Genomic DNA, 11,216 nt, shown 5'->3' on the forward strand with positions numbered 1-11,216 from the left:
TAGTCCCTTTGGTGGCTCCTCCCTACCCAGACCAATATGGTAGCTACTTTCTTTTTTCTTCCCTGCCTGGGAGTCTTGTTCCAGCCACAAAACTGTGCAAACCCACAGCCCATTTTAGGACAGTCTCTTTTTAGATGTCCTTCACGTCCATGTCGGAAGCACACTGTAGGCCAAGATCCCACTACAGTTCCTTGAGGTGCCTTCCTCTGCTGCTTGCTGCCCTTCCCAGCTGGAGGCACTCTGGTCCTTCTCAAATCTAGTCCCTTAAACCACTGACTCACTCTGGGAATGTCAGCCTCTGCAAATACCTCTGTATCTTTAACTACGGGGTCCAGATTAACTGGCTGGCGCCACGTAACCCATACTCAGGTATGCTCAGGGAGACTCTGAAGAAACTTCCAGAATCATGCAGTCCATGATCTCCCCCAGTTTCAGTATCTGGCTTTACCAATGAGTGGCCCAATCTTTTAATTTCTGTCCAAATGCACAGAGGCCTAATCCCTCAATCCATTTTTCAACTCTACATTTCTGGCAGTACTTTTCTGTGGAGAGGCCCCACCTGGTCCAACATGGCTGCCTTAATTATGTCATAATCTCTTGCCCGCTAATCACTAAGAGCCATATATGTGCTTCTCTGGTTAAATAGGGTGTCAGTCAAAGGGCCCACATTATTCTGTCCCTATGAGGTCTCACTGCTACTCCTTTAAGAGTAACCAAAACCAGATCAGGGTTGTTTGCAGGTCCCATTTTACAGAGTCTGATCTCCTGTGCCTGGTTTCCATTTCCTGTCACAGGACTCAGCAAACTTTGGGGGAGTTGTTGCCAGACCTGGGCTTGCTCCCGTATAAATTCCTGAAGACTCTTTTGCTGTTAAACCTATCAGGTAAGCAAAGGCTGTTTTTTCTGCATGCTGGGATTGTTGGAAGGTTTGTAGGGTCTTCTACACCAGCAGTTCTCAACTGGACTAATTGCTGCAGTTCTCTGCCTCTCTTTCCCCAGGCTTTCTATCCAAGCATTAGAGTCTGTGCTTTTCAAGGGTGGGAATGAGAGACTGGTGAGAGCACTCTGGGAGCAGAGAACATGGAGTCTGCTTGAAAACCCCCAGACTCACCATGAGGGAGTGTGTCTGCTGGTGAGGTAAGAGATCTAGGAGGCATCATTTTATCCTTGGAAATCAGTAGCAAATAGAGTGGCTGAGAGGGAAACTCCAGTTTATAGCTTTGTGGGGGGGTGCCCTGGGTGGAAACACACAGCTCCCACCCATAGATATTAGAGCTGTCTGCTCAGAGCAGCTGAGTTTTTGAAGTGTGCAATCAACCCCATAAGTGGTTTCTTTTGTCTTCCAGTGTTCTGCTAAGATCTGGACTAATAACACCTGAGATCATCCTGAGCCTCCTCCCCTGGGTGAATTCCCCAACAGAAAACAGCCAAGTCACCAGCACAGCTTTCCTTGCCCAGGTGAAACACAGGGCTCTGAAGAGCAGTTTAATCAGTAGACTGTTGTCTGCCTTTCTTTCGGGAGTTGTACAGTTCAGTTAATAAGAATAATTGTCATTTTAGATAGTAGAATGGATCCTCCTTTATATGGAAACCTGGCCAGGAACTTCATTCTACCTTTCGGAGTCATTCTCTCTCAGATATTTTTATTGCTGCTATTGGCTAAACTAGCTACACAACCACAGGTGCTGGCTGAGAGAGATACAGAGTTTGAATTACTGGATCTCTTCTGTCAAGTCCTAGTGCTGATACTAACCAACAGCTCCTGATTTTGGTTTAGCTCAGCAGATCTTCTGAATGAACCTAGTGTCCTAATACTATAAAACAAGCAACATACAAACACATTCACATCTATTTTAGATTCTCATTACTGTAGTATCTGAGTACCTCAAAACTCTGTAATGTATGTATCCCCACAACACTCCTGGGAGGTAGGGAAGCACTACTATTTCTATTTTACAGGCAGAGAACTGATGCACAGAAGGGCTAAGTGCCTTGCCCAAGGTCACACATGAAGTCCTAGGCTAGTGCGATAACTGCTGGACCATCCTCCCTTTCCACAGCCTTCCTCTAACATCTGCATCATATTTCCCACTTATGCTAAGCAACTATCTTAGGGGCTCATCTGGTTCTAAGAAAAACAATTGATCTGTGCCTGTGATGGGCTGTACCTGGGCTTTGAGGCTTTTTACAAGAGACCCTGTGGTCCTACTACACCCTGCCCCAGGAAAAGAGCCACAAATCTGGGTCTGTCTAGAGAGGCCTCAGGAAAGCAGCCAATCAGAGCCCATCAGGCTCAGCTAAAAGGAGCTGCAGGGCCTTAGCAGGTCAGTTTCTGGCAGGAACTGGAGGAGCAAGAAAGGGTGCTTCTCTCTGGCCACAGAAAGTCAGGGGATAGCTAGAGTTTGATTCTGGAAGCATTTGTTTAAGCTGTGTTTGCAGGAAGAGAGTCCCTAAGAACTTTAACCCTGAGGTGAGAGTGAAGCTAAAAGTGGCTGGTAGGAAGAAGCAACAATGAACTGAAAAAAAGCAGTGCCTAGCTACTGTTTACAGGGTCTATGGTTTGGAAGCCAGAGTTATGGGCAGGCCCAGTTCCCCTACCATCTACAGTGGTATAAGCCCCATGAAGGGGGAAAATGCTTATGGAGAGCTTGGACAAAGGGCAGAATTTCAAGGACCCAGAGTTGGGGCTGGAGAACCTAGTGAGGGCAATGGGACTGTTCTTGACTATCCCAGAGGGGTTCATTTGGACTTTGGGACTTAGCCAGAGGCCTGAGCCACAGAAGACTCACTGAGGTGGGCTGGCAGGGTTCCCCAGGGGTGAGAAAAGGACTGGTACCAGACCCAGCCACTAAGAGGCTCTCAAAATGTGAGTGGATCCCTATTATAGTGCCCAAAACCATGGAGCTTTCCTTTTAAGACATTTCTCATTTGTGTGGAATAATAAAGTTCAGGGTTGGCTCTTGGATCCCACTGCTCATTGCTGTAGCTCAGCTAACACTGCTGCAGAACACTCTGTGTGTCTGTGCCTGTGTGGTGAAAACCTTGCCCCCATGTAAATACACTCAGAGTCAACCTATGATGCAGCTCTTGTAAAATGCAGCCAATTAACACCACAGTGACCATGGGTGTAAAGCTGTGGCCTCTTTTTGAGGGTCTGCTATTGCCCAAGATCTAAGTCAAGCTCAGGCAGTGTTTGGGTGATGATGTGCTAATTTATGAGCTGCTTGATGCCTGCACAGTATTTGTCATGGCTTTGCCACACATAAGGTTGTTCTGTTGTTGATCTTAATTTGTTCTGTGGCATTACATAGTTCGTGGTGTTACTTGTCACATGCACAAACACTCTTCCTATCACTGGTCCATCCGTAGTGGACCTATATGTGGATGCCTTGCCCTGATGTTAACAGCTGCAATGGACAAGCATTATTACAATTACCTGTGCTCCTACACAATGCTGCATTTTTGAAAGGCCCGATTTTATGGAGCCAGGTATAGACCCTGAGGGGTGCATAACCCCAGCACAGAGACAGGCAAACTCTCTGTGCTGACCAAGCCCTTAGTTTCTTGCAGAGTGGCCTCCTGTTAATGTTCTAAAAATTAAGTAGGCCTCAACTGTGTGCTGCTGTATACTTGTGCAATTATACAAGTCCCCAGTTTACACAATGGTATGGAACAGGGGCTTTGTTACATCAGACCCTGAATCAGGGAGAAAGTTCCTTAAATATGTAGCCTTATATTAGTTATATGCTGGTACCTGGTCAAAGGGGGCTTTTTTGCTTGCTTTATTATTCTCTTGTCTGTTTGTTGTGCTGTTAATGTGTTAATTAATGACAGTTAAGGACCATCTTGTTCTGTGTTTGTACAGGTCCTAGCACAATGGGAATCTGGTCTGTGACTGGGACTATGAGGCAGTACTGGAATACAAATAATCACATGCTGATCTACAGAAATACTTTTGTACCCTGGCCATCCCCACTGGCTTAAGAGATTAGTCACTGAAAATGGAAGTAAGTGACCTTGACATCTGCAGTTTAACTCAGTCCCTTCATCTCCTGCACTGAGTGTTCTTTCTGCTCAGTATATGCTGTCTGAATGCACAGGAGAACCGTGATGGATGGTGACAAAGGTAAGTGGTGTTTCTTCTCCTTCTCTCTTTTCTCTTTACAGATCAGGCTGCAAGTAAGACCTGTGACCCATGACCATCCCTGGCTGCCACTCAGATGGACAGCCCTGAGGCTGTGTCCAGGGCACCTTTTATACGCTTGCCCAGGAAACCCCTTAGAAAAGACAGCCCCTGCTTGGGGCTTGGGAAACCCCTTAGGAAAACTGGTTCTGACTGGAACTTGTTTACAACTTCCAGGAGAACTGTTCAGTGTAAGGGCAGAGGGGCCCAGTGCTATGAACTAATGTCTGCAGCCCTTAGTTAAGCAGAATAAAAGTCAGGAGGAATTTACCTGAATGAGGATTGAAGGGTCTGTCCTGCATTCCATGCACCCCTTGGTATCCTCAAAACTTGCTCTGGCTGCAGTTGGCATTTTGTTGTGTCAGAACACAGCCTGAGCCCAGAGAGAGAGCTGCAGTATGTGGCTTTGTGAAGAAAAAGGAGGGAGTCACAGTAGTAATAAATCTCTGAGGGCTGGTCTTGTGTTGGGGGTGGCATGCACTGGACAGTGTCTCCTGACGTGATCATGAAATGCCATATTTCATCAGAGACGCTATTAAGTTAAATCCCAAATCTAACCTCACTGGGGCAAGATGTTGACTGATGTTACAGATAGAGATTGGCTGCTGCACATCACAGAAGGGCTAATAACTATTTTGTGGTGCCCAGATGGACGTTTTAGAGTGTTGTTTACAATGAGGGGTCTCAATCTTTTTCTTTTGAAGCCCCCCGCCCTCAACATGCTATAGAAACTCCATGACCCAGCGAGGAAGGGCCCTCCAGGATTCAGATGTGGGAGGGGCCCTCTGGGCTTCAGCTACGGGCAGGATTCTGCCCTATGGGACTGGGGGGGCTCAGGAGCTCCACGGAATGTGGGGGGCTCAAGACTTGCCCCGCAGAGCAGGGGGATTGGGGTCCAGTGGGCTGTGGGCCCACAGTTGAGACCAGCTGATTTACAACACAGCACTACAATAATGAGTGAGCAATTAATCCAAAGAGAGACAGTTTGTTTGAACATGGGTGTAACTAGTTGCAATTTACATATAAAACAATGTAGATTACAACAGTGCTCCAGGAGCTACAGTGGCATGGGAGGCAGCTATACTGCCATCACCGGCCATATACCTGCGGTGATTCCCTTAGACAGGAGGAATTCTCTAACATCAAGCTGCAGCTGGTTTAAGTTCACTGAGTGCTACTTAGATGGTGCAAAATGAACTTGGTGGGCCAGAGAATACAGCCCTCTGAGCTCACAAGCCACAACTCTGAGTTGCTGTCTATTAACATTTATTAAAGAGACAAGGTGGGTGAGATCATCGCTTTTATTGAACCAACTTAGAAGTGGGAAGTTGGAAGCAACTTGAAAGTTACGCACCTTATCTTTCTAATCTCCTGGGACCAACTCGGCTATGACAACACTGCATATTAACATGTATGTCCTACACTTTCCTTGCATGTAGGATGGTGAATTATACCAACAAACTGAGGCATGAGGAAGTGGACCAAGCAGTAGAGATGACTGTAAATGTCTGAAGTGATATCACACCACTACATTTTGTGACAGTAGACAATGGCAATGCTAATACCATGATTACATTTGCTTCTAAAAGCTGCCTTGTTTCTTTGGTGCTTCCTTAAAGAGTATTTCCAAAAGACATTTTGAAGTGCTAAGGAAAGTAAACAACATGAATTTCAGTGCTGCCTATCGTCTCCTATCGAGTCAGGCTACTCCTCCTATTGATGTGCAGTATCTGGCCCCTATCCTTCCTATCTGGTGACTATTACAAGCCAGGGTAAGCTGAGCTGCCTTAAGGCTGCTCTACTTTATGGCAGCCCAGGGAATGGGAGAAACTTTTCTCCTTTCCTGTCACCTCCTGCACAGAGTGCAGCTGAGCAGAAAGCACAGATTGGAGACTGAGTATAAGGCCTTATTCTGCCCTCAGATACACATGTTAAACTTCCATTGAATGCAATGGGAATACCATGGTTGTAACTGAGGGCAGACTTTAGGCTTTAAAAGGAATTACTACTCAAAAGATTTCAGGATTGGGGCCATAGTGTAAATCTACCCTGTAAGGAAGATACCAGTCTCTTCATAAAATTGATTACTTTAATAGGAATCATTTAAATTTAAGAAAAATCTGGGAACTCACAGGAAAAGTGTTTAATATTTAGAAATACATGTGTGCAGGACAGATGTGAAAGAAATATTCACAATGTTGAAATTGGATGGCCCAGATCCTTACTTCCTTGTATGTCCCCTTTGAGCCACTGCATTGGCTCAGAGGGCAAAAAGGGAACTAAATGTTGCTTTAAAGTGGCAGCTGAAGATTCCCCTGTAAGTACTAGGGACCAGGAGGGGTCCCCATTTGATGGGTCTTGTGGTGAGCTGGGTCATGTATATGGACCTGGAGAAGAAAGGAGGTGGCATTCATTTAGATGAAGAGGAATTTTGGACAATGGATTATGTCCGGAAAGGCAGGTGTTCTGTTTCCCTGATCAGCTCTCCCCCGAAAGTGCAGTGAAGCAACAAGCATTAGCTTCAGACTCTTGCGGCAACTTTATGTACAGTGAATTTCATTGCATATGTCCCGCTTGCTGATGCCACCATGGCAATAGGTAACACATGAATACAAGCCAAGTTTGATTTAAAAAAAAAAATTGCCTCAGGTTAGGCGGTTGTGTTCATATCTAGGTCCCCAAATAAATGGCTTGACTTGTACTAGCACTGAGTGCTAAGACATCCCCAATAGGTACTCATTTTTAAAAACAATATTGGGCAAAGTCCACTGGGAGTATGAAGTAGTTTTGCTATATAGAAAAAGTAGCAAGCTCCAGCAAACGGGCTGCTTTCAATTATCTTTGCACTATACCCATTTTTGGAGAATGACTTTAGTCTATGTCTAACTTTTCTATGTTGCAGCTGTGCGGGTATTGTATTTCCACTAACCCCACCTCCCAGGCACCCGGGAGATGCAAGGGGCTAATTATCTGTATTGTAAAGTTTGAGCTGAGGTTTTGGGGGGGGAAATCCCAGAGCTGGTGATGTTGGTCAAAGTAATGTAAAACCTGCTGTCGCTCATTTCTCTCTCTCTTCCTCTCTCTTTGCAGGAGGAATCATTTTCATTTGCCCCTAAATGTCACAGAGTTGAGAAGCTTTGACCCAGCTGTGAAACTTATTGGCCCACCCCGACCATTTCACCAGTAGCTGCTTTTTTCTCCCTTTTCCTTTCTCCGTTAGAACTTTTTCAATCCTAAATTCTCACAGAGGTGGTGAAGGACTCCATTTTTCCTCTCGGTTTCCATGATTTCTAAAACATGCATTCTTGGAACAAAATGGCCTGTTCCATGTGGTGCTGGGACTTCTGGGGGTGATGCTGCATTTTGATGTGTAGAGGGCGATGGGGGAGCTCTTAGAGGGGTCACAGGACCCTCTTCTGTATGGGTCATCTCGCCCAGAGCTCCCTTCCCCCCGATTGGTCAAATCCACTCTTGGGAAGGTCCTCTGTCGCTCAAACCCATCTTGATTGGCAGGGGGTTATGGAGGCGTTCTTAGAGGAGTCATATGACCCTCTTCCTGCCTGATCACTCCACCCTGGAACACCCCCAGATTGGTCAAATCTCCTCTCGGGGGGGGGGGGGGGGTGTGTGTGAGAAACCCATCTTGATTGGTAGAAGGTGGTCGGAGGAGTTCTTAGAGGGGTCACATGACACCCTTTACTTCTAGTCGTGTGTCCGTCTTGACCCTGAAAATAGTATCCCTGGGTCAGAGATGTCAGGTTGGAACTGGCCAAGTCACTGGGTAGAATGTGCATCTAGGGCTGCATTTGGTGAAGAGAACCCCCACTTGCTGCAGTGCAGTGGGAATCCACATGAAGTTTCCTTAGGATCATTTTCCTAGCCAACAAAGGAGGAATTGTGAGCTGTGTCAGATCAGCTAGTCAAGTGGGAAGGAGCTGGTACAGTCCAGAAAGTGAATCAGTCCTGTCTGGGAAATCAGACCCATGTTGATAAACAGTGTGATTGGAGGTTTTTCCCTGGGAGAGTGAGTATTCAGTTAATCTCTTTCCTGCTTAGCCAGCATGAACACAGAGCTATACATAGAAATGCAAAGGAGTGAAGTGATCTACCTGCAAAATACATGGATTCCAGTGATAGCCCTGGTTGGGGAGAGCTCTTTCTGGGGCCAGTGATACCATCCCCTAGAGTCTGTGCTGGCTGGAGGGGATTATGGATAACAAGGACCACTGCCATTGTCCAGACAGGTGCTCAGACACCATGATGATACATGCAGTGTAAACCCCAGACAGGCAGATTAAATAAACAGAAATTGTGGCTCACACGCTGCCAACCACTCATTCTTTGCCCTTGCAGAGTGTGTTCCTCAGTTATCAGCATCCTTTCAGCCTAAGGTTGTCTGTTTGCCTAGATTAAGAAAGAAGTTGAGGTCCCATGCTAATACTAAACTTGTTTCCCAATCTAGACAAAACTAAAACTAGAACAGGTGGAGTTGGCAGATTCCAATAAGTGTATGTCACGGGGTATTGTGGTGATAGCAACGGAGCCTGGGAAAAGCTTGTAAATACCCTAGGCAGACCAGCAGGTTCAGAATATGCATAGAAAGTAGATCATTTGTTTTCATCCTCTGAGTACTGTTATGGATCCACAGGGTTTGGTCTATGCCCCAGCAGTCCCTTGGGAGTGACCCCTTCAGTGGGACAGTCCCCAAAGACCCTCACAGTTCCACAAAGGCAGGTCCACAGCCTCCAAGACTGTGAAACTGGGCCTTCAGGCCCCAGCAAACCCTGTCTCTCTCCATTGCTCCCTGCAGTGAACACAGCCAGTCAGACGCTTGTGGCAGGTTTGTTCTAAAGCCCTTCAGGGAGGGCGCAGTGCTCTCAGAGGGCTTGGCTACACTTACAAATTTGCAGCGCTGCAGCAGGGTGTGAAAACACACCCTCTCCAGCGCTGCAAATTGCGGCGCTGCAAAGCGCGGCTCCCAGCGCTGTACGTTATTCCCCACAGGGAGGTGGAGTACGGACAGTGCTGGGAGAGCTGTCTCCCAGTGCTGGGGCTTTGACTACACTTAGCGCTTCAAAGCGCTGCCGCGGCAGCGCTACTGCGGCAGCGCTTTGAAGTGCTAAGTGTAGCCACAGCCAGAGAGTATTTGCAGTGACACAGGCAGTCTTTCCAAAACAAGGTAACAATTTATTAGTTTATTAGCCTAAAGAATCGGAAAGTCTTTAGGTTAACAAAGAAAAGCCAAGGTTAAGATAGAGTTCAGCCTGGCCAACCCTAGGCCTCGGCTCCCTAGTCCTAAGTGTGTGAGTGTCTCTCCAAAGGCCAGCTCTTAACCCCGCCACCTTACACCTTTCCTCTTGTTCTCTAGCTGGAGCCTTTGTTCTGAGTACCTGTAGGGAGGTGGGGGAAAACTCCTTGTTGTTGGTTGCTAGATGGGAACGTCCCACCCACTATGGTTCCCGTTGTCTTTCCAGATGCTCCATTGATAGGGGGCAGTCTCAGCCAATGCTTAACTACCTCTACCGCCCCAGACAGATGTGTGACACAATGCCTCATGTCCCCTCCTGCCTCAGGAACACATTTTTAACCCTTTATGTTCCATGCATAGCAATTCAAAGCACAGAGGGAAAATGAGGCATGCGTAAGAATCATAAACATATTATCAGAATTCCCACTTTGTCATATTTACAACCTCAGGGAGGCAAACCGAGACCCTGTGAGGGGAGAGCCCACACCTCACTGGGCTGGTACAGGGGATGGATTCAGTCCTTCTCTTGTTTTTTTGCCTTCAGACAGTTCATTGTTTGGCCAATTTAGCCCAGGTGCTTCTTTCTGGAAAAACCTAGAGATATTTTACTTTTCCTTGTATTAAGCTTATCTTTCACTCTGGGCCAGAAACTGCATGCAACTCCAAGGGGGAAGATTATCACAGCTCCTTCAAGAAGCAAAAATAGTGGGGGCATTTAAGGTGACTCACTCAGGTTGTCAACACCTCCTAAGAGGTGCCACCGCCCCCGGGGGCGGTTGTATATACTGGCTTGAACTGGGTTTCCCAGAAACCAACAGACAAAGAAAAAGGGTTTTATATAAAAAAGCTGGGTTTAAACTGACTCAGGGCTGTCTTCTGCCCACGAGGGGCCTCAGCCCTTGTGGAAAGTTTGGAAAGACTTTGGCCTATTAGGGCTCCATAAGACTAATTGGTGATTTCTGGTGTGTTTTGAGTGTTTAAATCTGTTTGTTTTTATTATGGCTTCTCTGTAATGTGCTTGTTTAGAAGGAGCTTTGTGATAATGTGTAACTGCTGGCAGTACACAGTTCCTAGCCCTTGGAGAGAAAGCAAAGCACGGGCCGCTAGGCAAACTGGCTTGCTGGGAATATCACAGTGTAGGGTAGGAAGCTATGCAGCCCTAAATTCCCTGGTAAAAAGGAAGTTGGACAAGGGTCCCTGCCAAGATGCAAGTGACTGCAGGAGAGCTGAAACCTGACTGAGCATTCCTGGAGTGTACCATAAAGGGGCAGACAGAAACAGGTGCAGTTACCCTGAAAGTGTGACAACCATGCACCTGGGGATGGGTTAGATAGGACAACAGAGTTTTTCCAGCTCCTATGATGCGGTGGTTGTGGTGTCTCACTGTTCCATGTATACATCCTTCCTGGGCATAATTGGTCTTCCTGGGGATCCTTTGTCAAGACATATCTAACCCTTAGATTTTGGCTAATGTTGGCTTTTTGTATTCATCCCATTTTGTTGTCTGAGTTTCACTACACAAAGGAACGGTTCATCTGAAAAGTAATCTTGTTCTTCAGAGACCAAACCAAGCAGGTGCAGAACTAGCAATATAAGGCTGAGTTTGCTGCTTTCACAGGCTAGGCAAGGTGGGGTGAGCAATGTAGCCACAAGCTCACCACGCAGGCTGCACCTTGGTTGGAAGCTCCTTTCTTCACAGCTGAATACCTTGATCTTAGCTCTCTCCCTTGTCTCTTCATCACCTCAGCAGCCCTGGGTGGTCTCTCAAGAACTGCCCACCTGACT

At 46.7% G+C, this 11,216-nt stretch overlaps 1 long non-coding RNA gene across 5 annotated transcripts; it reads left to right on the forward strand.

Annotated features, from left to right (window-relative positions):
* Positions 1-662: 662 nt before the first annotated feature.
* On the forward strand, positions 663-8,502 carry LOC120393564. Of its 5 annotated transcripts, none has more exons than XR_005592075.1 (5): positions 663-883; positions 1,000-1,137; positions 1,347-1,458; positions 3,866-4,126; positions 7,274-8,502. It is a non-coding gene; the product is annotated as an uncharacterized LOC120393564 (long non-coding RNA). The 5 variants fall into 5 exon arrangements; XR_005592077.1 differs by having other exon boundaries at positions 3,866-4,007; XR_005592079.1 differs by lacking the exon at positions 7,274-8,502 and adding an exon at positions 5,623-5,906 and having other exon boundaries at positions 3,866-4,007.
* The last annotated feature ends 2,714 nt before the right edge of the window (positions 8,503-11,216 follow it).

Source organism: Mauremys reevesii, unplaced genomic scaffold (genome assembly GCF_016161935.1).
Source record: "Mauremys reevesii isolate NIE-2019 unplaced genomic scaffold, ASM1616193v1 Contig24, whole genome shotgun sequence".
NCBI lineage: Eukaryota > Metazoa > Chordata > Testudines > Geoemydidae > Mauremys > Mauremys reevesii.